Below are 16,670 nucleotides of genomic sequence, written 5' to 3'. Positions count from 1 at the left end.
GCAATGACTGGTTCATGGTACTTGTTTTGGATGCACATATATTCAGTATTATGTATAAATATTATTTATTATTGTCAGTTGCAGTTAAAAGAGTTTGAGGTATATTAAGCTACCTCAATTTTAAAACTGGCAAATTGTAAATTATAAATGCATCTCTACCTTTGTCCTTTCTCGGCCAACATTTTGTATGACATGACACCCCTAGATCATGACAATATTTGTACGTACAGCACACTGGGGTAAACAGAGAAAGCTGTTCACAATCACAGGAGACTGACCTGGGCTCTGACCACCCTGAGAGCCAAGAGATTAACATCCAAGTTCACATGTAACCCAAAAACCATCTGCACAGTGCTGGTGGGAACGTTCTACCACAGAAAGACCAAAGCAAGCTCAGCTCTATTTGTTTAAATCTACCAGAGAAAGAAAGTAAAAAACAAAACAACAACAAAAACAATATAAAATAAATCCCTGGATACTTCAAGGCACAAGCACATCAAGGCAGATGTACTTACAAAGATTAACCCACTTTTCTGGCTACTGATGAATGCCCATAAGAGTGCAGAAAATCAATGCTGCCAGAAATGCACGACTATGACACGTTTCCTGCAGATCATGTCAGCATGGATGCCAAATGACCCTGGGATTTGGGAATGTGCTATTTGTCCCATCAGCACAACTTTTATATTCCTTTTAGAAAGCAAATACCCATCTGAAAAGCTTGGCTGCAAAATGCCTCGCCGGGCCCTGCACACAGTCTTCCGTGAATAGATAACTCAGTGGTATGAGGCAGTGTTCACAACAGATTTCTCAACCAGTCCTAAAAGGCTTAAACCTTTCTGATACTCATGTGTATTTTTTACTTCAAGACTTAAAAAAAAAAAAATTTAGCTAGAGTCGGTTTCAACCATCTGTCTCTTTGAGTGAAAATAGGAGACAGGCTTGTGCATATTGGCTTTTGAAGAAAACTAATTTGGCAGAAAAAATTAAAGAGAAAGAAGAATTATATCTCAATTTTTAAGACCATACTAGGAGTAGCAATATATCCAAAGGAAGTAGTAACTGTCATGGCCACATCTACATCCATTTCTGCCCCTTGGGCTGTCCCCATTCCTTGGGGTGTCACCATTACCCCCAAGGAATTCCTATCACCATCACAGCTGATGTCCTTGATTGAACATCATTCTGATTAGACCTATGCCAACCAGTCGTAGCCCTGGGGAATGGCAGAGTGGAGACATAAAAGTGACTTCTTGGTTCAAGTGACATTTGGTGTGGTGGGAGATGAGGACAGCAGGTACACTCCAAGAATTTGGAAATAATAGAAATGTAGCACCATCACTTTCTGAGAGTTAAACTAGACCTACTTTTAAAACACAGGCCATCACCCAAGTCAGAACTATAACCACAGGACCAAAATGTCAAAGGTAGGGTTGACGAAATGTCATGGAAAACCACCACATAATGAGTGGTGAACAACTGTAAAAATGTTTATAATTAAAGGAAAACGGAAACGTGCTGTGACACTTGTTCAGGTTTTCTGAAATATGTCTGGGAGAAGGACACCCTGACCAGTTGACATCACCTTTTCTGTGTATCATCACAGTGGCATCAGGCCACCACCTTGAAACACCAGCTATGACAACCGCTCCCCATGCTCTGGCTCCACGTACATCAACCAACCTTCAGTCTTTCCACACTTCAGCTAAAGGTAACTCCTGAGCTAGCCTCTTAGTTAACTCAGGCCAAAAATCTTGGAGTCATCCCTGATTGCTCTGTCAAATCCCATATCCAGACCATTAGCAAATTATTCAAGCTCTACTTTCCAAACACTTCCAGAATCAGCCTGTCTTCACCACCTCCCCTGCCATCATCCTGTCCAAACCACCAACTTCTCTCATCTGTATTATTGCAAAAGCCTCAACAGTGGTCTTCTAGTTCCTACCCTTGCCCCCCCTCCTTGCAGGCTATTCTCGGCTGTAACAGTAATTCTTCAGAACACAAGCCAAATCATGTCACTTCCTTGCATAAAGCTCGCCAATGGCTCCCATCTCAGAGTAAAAGCCTAAGTCCTACAAAGGCCCCCATGGCCCTACACAATCCAGGCTCATTACTTTTCTGACCTCATTTCCAGACCCTCTTTGTTGCTATTAATACCTCAAACACATCAGGTACACTCCCACCTCAGGGTCTTTGCTTGTGCTACTTCCTCTGCCTGATACTAAGTATCTGAATGACTGGCTTCTTCAAAGCTTAGATCAAATTTCATCTCATTGAGGCCTTACTTGACCATCCTACTGAAGAGAGTAAACTACTCCTCTCACAACACCTGCATTCTCACATTTTTCTACTGCCTTATTTTTCTTCATTAAGGGTATTACAAATTAACATATTCTATAACATATTTAAGTAGCTTTCATTGTTTGTCCCTTCCCCCAGAATTTAAACTCCAGCGAAGGCAGAGATTTTGTCTATATTGCTCACCAATGTACTGCCAATACTTAGAAAAGTGACTGGTAGAAAGTTGGTAATAAATGTTGAGTGAGTCAACAAAGTTGGCTTCAAAACTGCATGAGCTCCTCCATCTCTTCCCAACCTTGCTTTCTATATAGTGTCAAAGCTCCACTGGCTTTGAGAGTCTCATAGGTATTTTTCCCACTCTCCTTCTCAACCCTTTTGCTGTGATCTGGTGTCCTTAGTTGTCATATCATTGCCACACCTGGAATCTGTCCCCCTTCCCTGTCCTCTTGAATATATCATGTGACTGGACTATCTGCTTGATTTTTTGATACCCATGTTACCTCTGGGCAAAAACTTCAGGATTACCCCTAATCCCCTCAGGCTAGCACTGTCCCAACCATGCCCAGCTCAGACCTCCAATACCAAGAACCTAAGAACTTGAATTCTCAGATTTCAAAAAACTGACCTATAAGCAAGGACATTGTGAGCCCATGGGAAGTTAGGTTTCTCCTGGCCCGTCAGTAAGTTGGTTTTATGTTTGTTGCCTAACATATAACATATACTTGCTTGTGTGAATGTGTCACTAGACCACTAGAGAATTTTGGCTCTATAAGAACAGTCTAATATCCAGACCCTCAGAACTAAGATTCAAGATCTTAATCCTGCCCATCTGTATAGCTGACTGCTGATTGGTCCTAACGATACCTCCATGTCTGCGGCTGCAGGCAAGAGGGTCAGCGGCCAAGAATGTCACCTACTCATGTTCTTAACATGAGAACAGAAACCCACATACGTATGCACATATAGCCACTGGACCCCGAGTTCCTTTGGCAGATCAGAGCACCGCTTCTCTCCACCTCTGCAGTCCCTGAACAGTCACCTTTGTAGGAAAGCAGTAGAGGATGAAGGGGAAAGAGAGTGGGGTTATTTACCTGATGGAAGATGTGAGACCACTTCGGATATCTGAGCATGGTTCCTTCCCCAGACATTTGCAAAGGAAAGAGAAGCGCACTAATCAACAAATTTTTTTAATTTGCTAAGAGTCAGGAAGCCCAAGTAGTTGTCTCCATAATGCTAACTTCATCTTTATGTTAATGCAATTTAATCAATACTCACGGAGCCCCTACAAAGCAAAGTGCCTCCTGGATGCTGTGAGGCTTACAGAAATGATAGAGATAGATCTATCTCAAAAAGCTTATAACATGGGAAAGAGAACAGACCATGCCACCCTAAAATATGACTTTTTGACATAAGGATTATCTTAAGTCGGTTATTCTTAAGAAACAACAGATATTAGAGAAGCTCTAAAAGCTTAGAAGTTGCCTTTTTGTAAGAGTCACTTAAATGTATAAGGGAAGTCTCCATATTTAAGGGTTCTTCCTTTCTGTACCAGGAAGAGGAGGATGACTCAGTCTCCACAAACTATTATTAGTGAAGAAGGTATGGACTTAAAATTTCATCATGCCCTCACTCCTGATGACTTTTACCCCTATCCTGGCACCTCCCATAACCCCAACATCTTCTTTTGTGTTTAGCTGGAAATGTTATTTAAGTAGTGGCTTGAGATGTTTTGGAGAGATACTCAGTTTTCTTGGGTCTCTCCCATGTGTACAGGAAGTATACAAGTATTTAAACGTGTTTTGTGTTCCTCCTGTCAATCTTTTTTTTTTTTTTTTTAATAGGGGGAAGGGGAGGTTCTCAGATAAGAATCTATAAGAGTAGAGAGAAAATTATTTTTCCTCCCCCACATACAGTACAGTCTGAAAACAACAGCTCCACTGCAAGGGACAATGGCTAAGTACATGATAAAGGTTTAAAGCACAAGGAGGGGCGTGCCTGGGTTGCTCAGTTGGTAAAGCATCTGCCTTTGGCTCAGATCATAATCTTGAGGTCCTGGGATCCAGCCCTGTCAGTACCCCCCCACTCAGTGGGGAACCTCCTCCTCCCTCTACCGCTCCCCCTGCTGGTACACTTTCTCTGTCAAATAAATGAATAAATAAAATTTTAAAAATAGATGATAGGTAGGTACGTAGAGCAAGCACATGCAGGGTATGCAGGAACTGGAGCACAGAGTGAGCTTCCTAAAGGAGGGGCCATGAGAGCCACACATGGACACATGGGTAGAATGTGAACGGGGGAAGCGTTTCTAGCAGAAGGAGAATGAGCATGAGAGAAATGGCAGTGACAGGAGGTAGCGGTCTGCGTTTGGGGAATGGCCAACAGTTTCGATGGATTGCAGCATAACGTCAAATGGGCTCAAGGTGGCAAGGTGCGATGAGGGACAAGCTGAAAAGGTTTGTGCTGGACATTACACTCTCAGGTCATAACTCAGAAGAATTGTTTCTGCTCTTTGGTCTCTCCTCACTTCGGAAGCAAGTTATCTATTTTAAAACCTGTAAGGGTCTTGAAAAAAAAAATCAAGCATTTCCATGTTAAACCAACTCAATCTATTCAAATGTGTTAAGCAATGCAAACAACTAGAATTAACACTTCCCTTACATATCACACCTTTGCTGTATATGATGAAAAAGTGAGAAAGCAAAAGCTCAAAATAGGTACTTCAGCATTTGTAAAAAGTTCTTTGCGTAAGATAAGCATTCAGGGCGAGGACTCTACCCAGTCCCCACACCCACCAGGAGCCTTGTAGTTTGCTTTTTCTTCGTGCTGTAAAAAAGAATACGGTAGTCAGTAGTCAGGGCTTTCTGCCTTTGAAATGATCGATTGGTCTAGCCTCTGCTGTTAGCAGGATTGAGCCGACTTGGAATACCATCAGGGCACATTAAGAGATTACTGAGTGAACAAGTAAATGAACAAGTAAATGCCGAGCCCTCAATGGCAAGATGATGGGGCCAGTCTGGAGTGAAGTTAGAGGCAAGCATTTTTCGGTTGTCTTTCATGGTTGTCATAAGCTGTTCAATTTCCTACTACCACCCTCACACTGCTATAGGATTCCCAGTGTCGAGAAGGCGCTTAAGGAATGATTGCTGAATGAGAGAATGAAGGACGGCAAGTTACAACTTGAACAATTCTGTGGGTAAGAAAGCAGACACAGATGGCCACATTCATTGTGCCAGTTTGGCACCTGCCCTCTTACTTATGGGCAGTCCTAGTGAACGGAGGATCCTGGCCAGTGAAGAGAGTGATGCAAAGCAGGGGCGCCTGTGTGGCTCAGTAGGCTGAGTGTCTGACTCTTAATTTCAGCTCAGGTCCTCATCTCATGGGTGGTGAGAGGAATGTAGGGCTCTGTGCTCAGTGGGGTGTCTGCTTGGGATTCTCTCTCCCCCTCCCCATCTCCTCCTTTCCCAGCACACACCCACTCTTTCTCTCTCTCAAATAAATAAACAAATCTTAAAATAAATAAAGAGTGATGCAAAGCTCTCTCTAGTACATACAATCACAGGTTCTTAAATCTGGAGCAAAAAGAACATGGAGATTACCAAATACTGGTCTTTCTCTCACTGATAAAAGAATCCCTTCACAGGAAATCCTCACTTGATGGTGATAGGCTTGAACTCTCACTACCTTAAAGGTAGCCCAGTCTATTTTTTTAATGGTTCAGTCAATCGAAGGTTCTCCATTACCTTGATATAAACTTTGCTTTCTCCTAGAATTTTGGGCTACAGTAGAGAGGTGTCCTCAATACGTGTTTGTGAAAGATCGAGTCCTCACGTCTACCCGCTCACCTGCTGACAGCCTGGACACCCTCGCAGCATCTAGTCAAGTCGTACTCAAGGAGTGGTCGGGGAAGGGGAACACCAAAGAAGACACAGAGGAGAGAAAATGTGTACATTGGCCAAGATGAGCCACACAGACTCCCCTGTACCACATCCAGCCCCTAGTTCTTCAAACCTTTACCTGTGGCACTAGGCCCAAGCACTCGGATCTTTTACCTTACTGGAATCAGACGCTCAGAATGCTTCTGCCATTTAGCCACAGCAAATCTGTACCACATTAGATTTTAACTTAACATCACTTTGAAATGCTGGGGATAGAAGTCGGGGGGCTAGGAAATCAGCAGGCCCGAATTCCCAGATAAGAATAGAGGCCAACTTGATAGTCTTTTTTTTTTTTTTAAAGATTTTATTTATTTGACAGAGATTACAAGTAGGCAGAGAGGCAGACAGAGAGGAAGAAGCAGGCTCCCTGCTGAGCAGAGAGCCCGATGTGGGGCTCAATCCCAGGACTCTGGGACCATGACCTGAGCCGAAGACAGAGGCGTTAACCCACTGAGCCATCCAGGCGCCCCCAACCTGATAGTCTTAATAGTCTCTAGACTAAGATCACCTCACAAGCCAGGGGAAAAGCAGACTGACCATCTGGCCCTTTCATTGTATATACCCTGAGCCCAGCACTGCTCTGGTAGGCATAGACAGAAATGTTCTATATAATCCTGACCCGACTCAGAAGGCAAGGCTTCCAGAATCCTAGGAATTACCAAGCCCACATTCATCTGGGGCCCAGAGACCCAACAGAGGATCCATTCAGGAAGCCAAATGTTTGTACTGAACACATCAAAATGATCCACGAGAAAAAAATTTAAATCCTATAAGAAATGGAAAATTAAGTAGGTTTTATTCTCTCAAACCTCACCACAACATTAGGAAGTGGCCCTGTTATTTTCACTCCTGTTTTACAGTTGAAGAAAATGAGGTGCAGGGAGGCAAAATAAGTCGTCAAGGTTACAGAGCTAGCAGCGGCTGACACTGAGATTTGAACCCTAGCTGTAGAGGTCACACTCTCATACTGCCTCTTGACCACTGTTGTGATTTGTTCTGGGATCAAATTAGACCCAAGAACAAAAAAGGAAGACAAAGATAAAATATTAATGGTTTTGCCTGGTTGACAGTGCTGTCTGGTTATCCTGAAAATTCAAAGAAGTGATTATTCACTTAATTATTAATCACTTTCCTTCTTGGAAATTTGTTATACCTCTATTAGGTATTTACCATGTTTTACCTTATGTGATAGCCATGCCATATATGTATAATACATATCCATATGTTGATATATATATATATCATATATATATCATAGAAAATAGAAAAGTTATATATATATAACTTTTCTATTTTTCCCTGATTAGACAACAGTGCCTAAGATCTATACCTTGCTCTGGGGCACCTGGCTGGCTCAGCAGGTAGAGCACAAAACTCTTGATCTCGGTGTTGAGTTCAAGCTCCATGTTGGATATATAGATCATCGTTTTAAAGAAAAGACCAATACTTGCTCATTTTCATGTACCCACAAAGCATTCAGTCTTGCTCATGGCTAGCCCTCTGTAAGTACTAAATACATGTTCTTCACTAGGACTAAAAACCTGCTGAAGGAAGCTAGCTTTCACCCCTACCTACACTTAGTTCTTTTATTCATTATCAGTAAAATCTAGATTTGTAAGCTCACTAAATCCAGGACGCTGTTGGTATTCACAATGCAAACTAAGGCAACTCCAATAAATTTCATACTCTATATGGGCATTCTTTCAGGTGTGACTAATGTTGAAGAGTGAAGCCATTACATGTATGCTTGTATGTCCGTGAGTGTCCCAGGATGTCTTTTAAAAACTGGTCAGCAGCAGGAATAGGTAGAATCCAGGGAAGTCTCTCCCTTTCATAGTCATTTAGGTTAATCACAAAAATCCCTGTTCCCCAACTCTAAGGACATCCCTAACGACTCCTTTGTAGGCAGGCAGGGCCATTTGATTTGCTTTAGTCAATGCGATGGACGAGGTGGGGGCAGTATATATCAAGAGGAAGGGTCACTCAGCATGGGTCTCTGGGTGCACATGGTCAACACAGCCCCTTGTTGGCCTCCACGAGACATGTAACAGGAGCAAGAAAAACTTTCCTGGGTTGCCATGCTGATGTGCGGGAGTCGTTTGTTACGGTCCCGTGGTGCAGCCTCACCTGATCTATACACTCCCATGGCCCGACTCCCCTCCACCCATCCAGGATTCTCGTTACTTCCCACCTTCTGTGACTTAGTGTTGGTAACTGAAGATACACCCCCTCCTTTTACCATCCCCACCTATGCTTTGCTATGGAATGCCCAGTGAGAGGCTGTGACCAAGATTCTTCCCTTGACCAAAGGCTAAGCAGGCTCCTCTGAGCTCTTTTTCAACTTGGCCCTAACCATCGGCATGTTCTCAAGAGCCCCATTTTAGCTAAAGTCCTGTGAAAAGTCAGTTTAGCTAGACTCTCTCACCCTCAATGTCTGATCCCTGGTATCTACTGGATGTTTAACAAGGTTCCTCACCCTCCGCCATCTCCCAGGTGGTATCTGATCACTCTGGTTTGCCTTCAGCAAGAATCCTGTTAGGTCGGCTTAGCCTGATTGCCCCCCACTTACCTTGGACATGTCCTCTTAGTAATTTTTCACCCAATCCCCCCCCATCCCCGCATTTCTCCTTGGCTAGAAATTCCACTCTCCTTTGTTGTATTCAGAGTTCCTCCCGATCTCTCTCCCCTTCTGCAAACTCCCAGGGCAGGGGTCTGGACATCTATTAAAACAGTGCCCCTGAATAAAGCCTGTCTTACCATTCCTTTAACAAGTGGATGAGTAGCTTTTTCTTTAACAGGTATAAAGACTAAGAAAGCACCAGGTGTCATTATTAACCCCCCAGTCACCAGAACATGTGCCCTGGTTAAAGCCACTTTCATTCTGAGTCTTCCTCCTGAGAATTTAGAAAATACTCTTTCCATGTGCTGCCCAGATGTACCTTCCCTGGGTTTGGGAAGGCAGACGTGGTATCGGCAATGCAAAGAGGTGATGTTGCCAATACCTCAGCATGTCCCCCAAAGCAAAGTTCTGCTAATTTTCCTGAATTAAATGACTCTGCCTGGCCAGAATGTCCTTGGGCAAGGGAACGTCTGAAGAGAGTATCTCCTTCCTATCCTATGACTGTTTTGTAACCTTTTTTATCTACTTGAAACTAAAACTTAACAATTTGTTGTTGGCCTTCAAATTTTAGCAATTCATGCCTTTTTTTTTTTTTTTTTAAATTTCTAAAACGAGGAGCTCTCAAGGGAAAGGAGTACGATTCCCCCCTTTAAAAGCTACAGCGAAAGATATGGGGTTTTATCCTTATTTGATATGCCAATTACTTTTCAGCAGCATTTGAAAAATATTAAAAAGCTTAAAGGAGGAAGCAAGAAAACCTGTATTCAAAACCCCAAACCTGGCCAGTTACAATGTCCCTGGGTGGTCCATATTTGCATTGGGAGATTTAGTTTGGCATTTTAACTCATGTAAATAGATTCTCACTTTCCCCTATGCCTGAAAGCCTTCAAAGAGGGAAGATCTCCTTTCCAAATCAGCGGTAACCTATACCCTCTGAAAGTGAACAAAGTCACACTTTTCAAGGAAACAGGCAGAGAAGTTTTTTGTTTTTCTTCTTTCCACAAAATACACACCAATTCCCACAACCCCTTGCTATTCTAATACTACCAGGGCAGATGGTGAAACAGGAGATGTGCCGTCATTTTAAAAGAGGACACTGTCAAAACACACATTCCCCCACAGAGCCTGCTACCTTTCCAGCTCCCCAAACCCACCAACTTCTGAAATTCCACAAGTGGATTCTGAGGCACGGTCACATGGTCATTCCCCACACGGGTGCTCACTGGAACACTCAACAGCTAGACAAACTTACAAAAGCTTCCAAACGCACGTTACAAAATCTAAAATACTTTTAACAGGAGAAGACTTCATTCCATTTCAATTCCTAAAATCTTCAGCTTGCTACACAAAGAAATGGGTATTAGTTCAGGACAAAGTAGACCACCTAGCCTATATTTTAAAAGGCAAACTGACTGTATATGCAGGATATAAAATATTGTGTCATCCTTTACTCATTAGAGCTATTTAAAATATACACATTACTCTTGGCTTCGCTCTAGACAGGAGTATAAAATAGAAATCTGACAAATGAATCAAAATATCCCTTCCTCCCACCAGAAAGAAACTAAAGAAACCAAACCTCCCACCAGAGAAATCAAACCAAAGATCAAAAGAAATAGCCCAGGGGACTCCTAAAAGAAACACAAGACTCAAACCTTCCTGCCTGTCACTTCTAGAATGAAAAGTAGTCCCTCTCAAGACTCCCCTTCTCACAGCAGAATTGTTCCACGTGATCCTAATTCAGGAAGGCAAGGATTCCAGAAGTCTAGGCATTACGGAGCCTACATCCAAATTGGGCCCAGACGTGCCATGGAAACTACATTTTAGGAAGTGAATGTTTTTATTAAACACATTAAAATGATCCAAAGGGAAATAATTAAATCTTATAATATAAAGAAAATTAAGTGGGATTTATTCTGGCTAGTTATTTTGGGTCAACAAAGCTTGTTGAGCATCTACCATGTGTAAGACTCTTTGCTGAAAGATACAAGGATGTCTCAGAGAGCTTGGAGTCTAAAACCAGAAAAAGGCAGGCACATAAGTAGTATTAACTCAAGGTAAAAAAAAATTTTTTTAAAGAGCATACCTTCAGTTCAAAGGAAGGCAAGATCACACACATCCCTGAGAAGAGAAGGCTAGAAAATGATGTAACTGTTGTTGGATAATAAAACCATCTTCCACACCTTGATTGGGTACCATGTGTTCTCTCATTATTTGCAATCTTTACAATAACTTTGCAAGCTGGGGATCATTTATCCCCACTCTACAGATGAAGAAACTGAGGCTTCCATAGCTTCAGTGAGATATCTGGCTGCTGCTTATTTCCTGTGTCTTACACAGCCTCTTAGATGTTGTTCTCTTTTATGTTGTCAAAGACCAAGCAAAGAAATGGGCTTAAATTACAGCAGGAAAGATTTCAATAGAAAAACAGACTGTCTACTGACATTCTGGGCAGGAGACTTCTCCGTCGTGGGACCTGTCCTGTGCTCTGAGGCTGTTCAGTGGCAGCCCTGCTGGAGACCTGTAGGCACTCTCTCTCCCCACTGTGACAAACAAAAATGTCTCTGGGCACTGCCAAATGTCCCTATGGTGGACAGTCGCCCCTGGGAACCACTAATCTAAAAGCACAGTAGAGAGGCACCAGGATGACACAGTCAGGTGAGCGTCTAACTCTTGGTTTTTGGCTCAGGTCACAATCTTAAGGTCCTGGGTTGGAGCCATGCCTTGGGCTTTGAACTCAGTGGGGAGTCTGCTTGAGATTCTCTTTCCCTCTCCCCCACCCCTCCCGCTTGTGCTCTTCCTAAAATAAATATCTTGGGGCACCTGGGTGGCTCAGAGGCTTAAGGCCTCTGCTTTCGGCTCAGGTCATGATCCCAGCGTCCTGGAATTGAGCCCCGTATCAGACTCTCTGCTCGGTGGGGAGCCTTCTTCCCTTCCTTTCTCTCTGTCTTCCTCTCTGCCTACTTGTGATTTCTCTCTGTCAAATAAATAAATAAAATCCTTAAAAAAATAAATAAAATAAATATCTTAAAAAACAAAATTACAGAAGAAGTACGAACACACTGGAGTAAGTCAATCTTTTCTGTAAATCACTCTCTAGAGGAAAGACAGCTATCCACAGTCACCTGCCTGAGGGCAGGAAATGGGGCCACCAGCTCTGCAGTCCTTCCAGTCCTGCCCACTTTGAGTCCGAGCCACACGGACAGAAGGCCATGGACCCAACTCCAGGCCACCGCCCACAGTGACTCATAACCAACAACACCTGCGCTAGATAAATGTAAGCTCTGATAATCCGCATTGTGTGCGCCTGGTGCCCATCGAGGCTTTCTGAAGACCATGCAGGCATGAGAAGAACTAATGATATTTTAATTTCCAGATCTGAAGCTTCTAGCTACTTTTTTCCAAAAACTGACCCTGCCAGAGAATGTGCCTGTGGTTTAGAATCATTTGGGGCCTCCTTTCACACCTCCGTTTTTGCAAAAGCCTTTCCTCCCCATGACCTGACCCAAAAAAGCCCCAAATCTTACTGTGACTGTTGATGCCCCAAATCTGCCTGCAATGCTTGACCACAAGGTATAAAAATACCTTTCTGTTGAGCAGCTTCCCAGGTACTTCTGATATGGAGGTTGGTATAGTATTTAGATTTTAATTGGATTCAAAGAATGAGATCATCGTTTTATTTTTAAACATCCAAGTTTACAATATTCTGGAACTCGCATTCACTGTGAGTCTTTAAATTCACGATGAAAACTGTCAGATGCCAACTTAAAGTGTGTGTAAAAGAGAAGCAGAATTTTAAAAAATCCTTTAAAAGGGTATAGGAGGAAAAAACCTTGAAGCTTAAGAAAGCACACTGGTATCTGTTCCCAGGCAGATCTGTTGATCAAGTGCAATCATTTTCCACAGCGCCAGAGACTCATTACTTTCATCATAAAGAATGCCCTTGACTCTAACATAAATTTCTGCTTTGTGTGTGTGCCATACCGATGGCATTAGCTGGTCTGTGCCCCAAAATGAAAACAATGGGTCGTTCTCTAAGAGTACAGCAACAACATGGGTGAGCATAGGAATGTTAGGGCCTAAGTAATACTTTGGAAGCAAGAGCAGCTGCTTGTTGGGATCTCAGGATTGATAGGAACTGAAAATTAAAGGACACAGAGCCTGTCTGGGAAGCAGAGGTCCTCCCAAGATTTAGTACCAAGTTAGTGTTCTGGATCATGGCACAGTCACTATATCAGGGAAGCCCCACCACACCGAGCAGCTTCACATTCAGCCCTGAAATAAATTCATCTTTGCAATGAATAAAGCTTAACACCTGCTCCTGCAAAGTCAGCTTTCTGGGCTGTCTCAGTTGGGAACTGCTATGCTTTCCATGTTCAGCAAGATACCTAGTGACACTTAAGAATCAAATGTAGGGGGCTTTAGCATGCCTCAAGGGGACGCAGGGCTTGCTTAACCCCCACCACACTGAGAGATGTCGAATTTCCTTGAACCCCTTTGATAATACAGTTGGGCTTTTCGTATGAGCATGGGAGCATGTTCTTGAGGGACTCTCTGTCCTGCCACAGTGAAAAGCGACACTAAAACAGTATGCGTTGCCTCCCCCCCCCCCCCCACAGAAAAACAATGAGATAGGATGGGAACAGAATAAACAAACTTCGGAATCTGGCCAACCTGCACTTGAAATCCAGCCTTCCCACCAAACGGGCTTCAGGGGGCCTTGACCAATGGCAGCATGTTTCCAAGTACCAGATTCCTTGTTTGTCAAATTAAGATAAAGATTTCAGCCTTACAGGAACGTTAGAATGATTTCATGAACCTGAATATAAACAGGAAAGGCACCCAATGAACTCTAAGCAGCTCGAAAGCTGCCTGCCACACTTGGAGATCTTACTCGGTTGCAGCGTGCCTAAGCCACACCTGCATCAGGGCACCCCCTAGCATGCCTCGGTAGGGACATACCACAACGCTGATAGCTATGAACACTTTTTCCTGGTGCTCACAGGATAGTTTGCCTTGTTTTCAAGCACATGTCAGCACAGTGACTTCAGCTGATACCCCTTTTCCTAAACAGTGTATGTGAACCAGAGGTTCTTAATCTCTTTTTAGTCACAAATACCCCTTTCCCTCAAGAAAGCTGTGTTTAGGTACATATGCATTAAATTTCACATCAAGGTGATGGGGCTCAATGATCACCTGAACACCATCACAGGGCTGCCCTCCACAATGCCTACGATTCCTATTGAAGCAGCCTCCTCTCAACAAAGAATCAGTAGATGCCTTTGTGAACACACGGGCGCCTCAGGGTTTGCACCTGGACAGTGGTGTCAAGGTCACAATGCCAGCTTCACTCTCACATTCTGGTCCCAGGCTTCCTATCGAGAGGAAGCAAAGAAAGTCAGTCTAGGGTATCTGTGAAAAGTTCCTAGTCAAGAATGCTTTTTACATGGATCTGGGCAAAGGCCTAGAAATTAAAATTAAAACTTTAAATGAGATAACATGAGAAAAGAGATTAATAATCCCTACACAAAAATTAACCAGTGTAATTGTTCTGTAGCACTGAAGAGTAGATTCAGGCTGCCCAGCGTTCAAATCCTGGCTCTATAATTTAGTAGCTGAGCAATTTTCCAAAAGTTACCTAATATCATTGTGTCTTAGTGTTCTCATCTGTCAAATAGGATTAAAGATATATAACTCATAAGATTTTTGTGAAGATTTTGTGAGGATTAAATAAAAATATATGGTTAAATAACAATGCCTGGTCAAGTGCTCAACACATTTTAGTAAGTGTGTTGGTGATGTAATAAAGTCAGTAAATGTATCGAGCACTGGTAAATCTCTCGATGTATTATCAACCTTTGTTTTATGCGGTAGAGCAACGTGTAGACAGAACAAAATGACGAAGGAAGATACTGAAGTTTGCAAAGGACCTTGCCATTTGGGGCTAGGTTAAGTGACAGAAAGAAACAGGGTGATGGGGAAGAATGAGTAGTCCGTTTAGGTAACTAACTTTGAATGAAGCCTGTGCACAGTCTGTGTTGAGAGACATGGTATCATGGTTTAGTATGTATCTTACAAGACTGGACAGAGTGGCACCAAAGATGGATCTCTAAGAATTACTTGACTCCGTGCTGGAGTCAAAGGAAAGGCTTATTTACTAAAGACTTGGAAACAAGTGTTTGGAGAAGAAGGGCTGGGAAGAGAATTAATAGAGCCCCCTTTTAGACATAAAGCATGATGGCAAAAGTGCTGTGTGATTTCCTCTTACTATCTCAGAAGTTTGTCAGAAACTAGGAACCAGGGACCACCACTGTAAGAACGTCCCCACTTTCCCATGGGTTGAGTTTCTTTTCTCTGTCCCTATCAGTAACGGTGATCACACCTAATGATGTTAGACCTCAAACACCAAAGAGCTTCAGGACATGCTTCAATAGAAGAGGAAAGGCTGGAATATGCATGGAGGAGCAGAGCCACACCTCTGCTTTGGGACACTGTGCAGCAGACGTGCAAAGACCTAGAGGCCAAGGGGAGGTAAGCAGGTGCATCAGTGCCTGAGGCTCAAGACAAGGGAAAAAAAGAGAGACATAGGGGATGTTCTGGGCTAAAACTGGGCCCAGAGCTGGACAGGCTGGAAAGAGCCTGAACTGGACACCCAGACATATTGTCCTAACTTCCTAAAGATGGTCCTACAAGATCCCCCCCACCAAAAAAAAAGTCTCTTAGAGCACTGAGTCCTCAGAACTTAAACAGTGGCAAGTTGGTGCCTAAGAAGAGAGCATTTGATGACTGTGTGATAGCAGTGTCTGAGTACATTTTATTGAGAAATATAGTCAAAAGAGCAGAGTTTGGGTTCTTGTCTCTCACACCCAAACTTTGGGAGAAAACCGGGCATTTTAAACAACCGGAGGAAGTATTAATCACATTCCCACTAGCACCCTCAGGATGCAACTTGCACCGAATTCTCCATTTCAAATGCACTAACACTGGTTGTCTTTCACTGTAATTTTCACAGTGAAAATATGTATGGAGACCGTCACCCCTATCGGTGCTAATATTAGCCACATGATGTCTTCTGCAGTTCCCCGTGTCTTACTGTTAGCTATGCTTTCTCCTTATCTGGAATATTTGGAAGCAATTTTTCACTACCCTGAACAGCAATAAGTCTTCAGAGCACACTTGAAAGGCAATCCAGGCAAGAAAATGGCTGGCTACTTGTTCTTGGCCCCTTACCTAGATGTGGTAGAAGCCAGAATACAGAATATATTCCATCTTCTGCATTTTGTTGAGTCTCTGATCTCCTAAGTAATTTCCTGTCCTGATCCTGGGTTTCTGTTTAGCCTTATTAACCGAGGTACAAGTCATGAGACTCCCGCACTCAGTTCCCATCAGTGCTGCCAGGATCACTGCCCTTATGATGACGACGCACAGATTCATGAGGCCAGAGCGATTCCGGAGTGGGAGTGGGGGAAGGAGGGCCACGCGCCTGGGAAGGTGTTGACGAAAACACATCCCCCAACCACACTTTTTTGCAGCAGTGAGAGAAACTGACATCTTCTTGCGTGAGTGTTTAATTAATGCCCTGCTGGAAGTACATTCGCTCCCTCCGACTTGGCGGGTAGCAACAGCATCTAAGAGCTTTGCAGACAGCTGAAAATGTAATCAAACAGCATCCTTTCCTTTCCCTCCGCAGCTCCCCCTCCCCCAGGGGCCGTCAGCTGGTGGCCCAGAGGGGTGCGGATCTCACCGCCGCTAGCCTTCTGCTGCCCAGGACAAGACCGAGGCGGGGCGCCCTGGGATGACCCTCCCAGCCCGCA

The 16,670-nt window shown here is 43.4% G+C and overlaps 1 protein-coding gene across 4 annotated transcripts in view; it reads right to left on the bottom strand.

Moving 5' to 3' along the window:
• DYNC1I1 (dynein cytoplasmic 1 intermediate chain 1) overlaps positions 1-16,670 on the bottom strand; it is a 303,858-nt gene that overhangs the window by 286,818 nt on the left and 370 nt on the right. The window lies entirely within an intron of this gene.

Source organism: Mustela lutreola, chromosome 4 (genome assembly GCF_030435805.1).
Source record: "Mustela lutreola isolate mMusLut2 chromosome 4, mMusLut2.pri, whole genome shotgun sequence".
Lineage (NCBI taxonomy): Eukaryota > Metazoa > Chordata > Mammalia > Carnivora > Mustelidae > Mustela > Mustela lutreola.
This window is presented reverse-complemented; position numbering and strand designations above follow the sequence as displayed.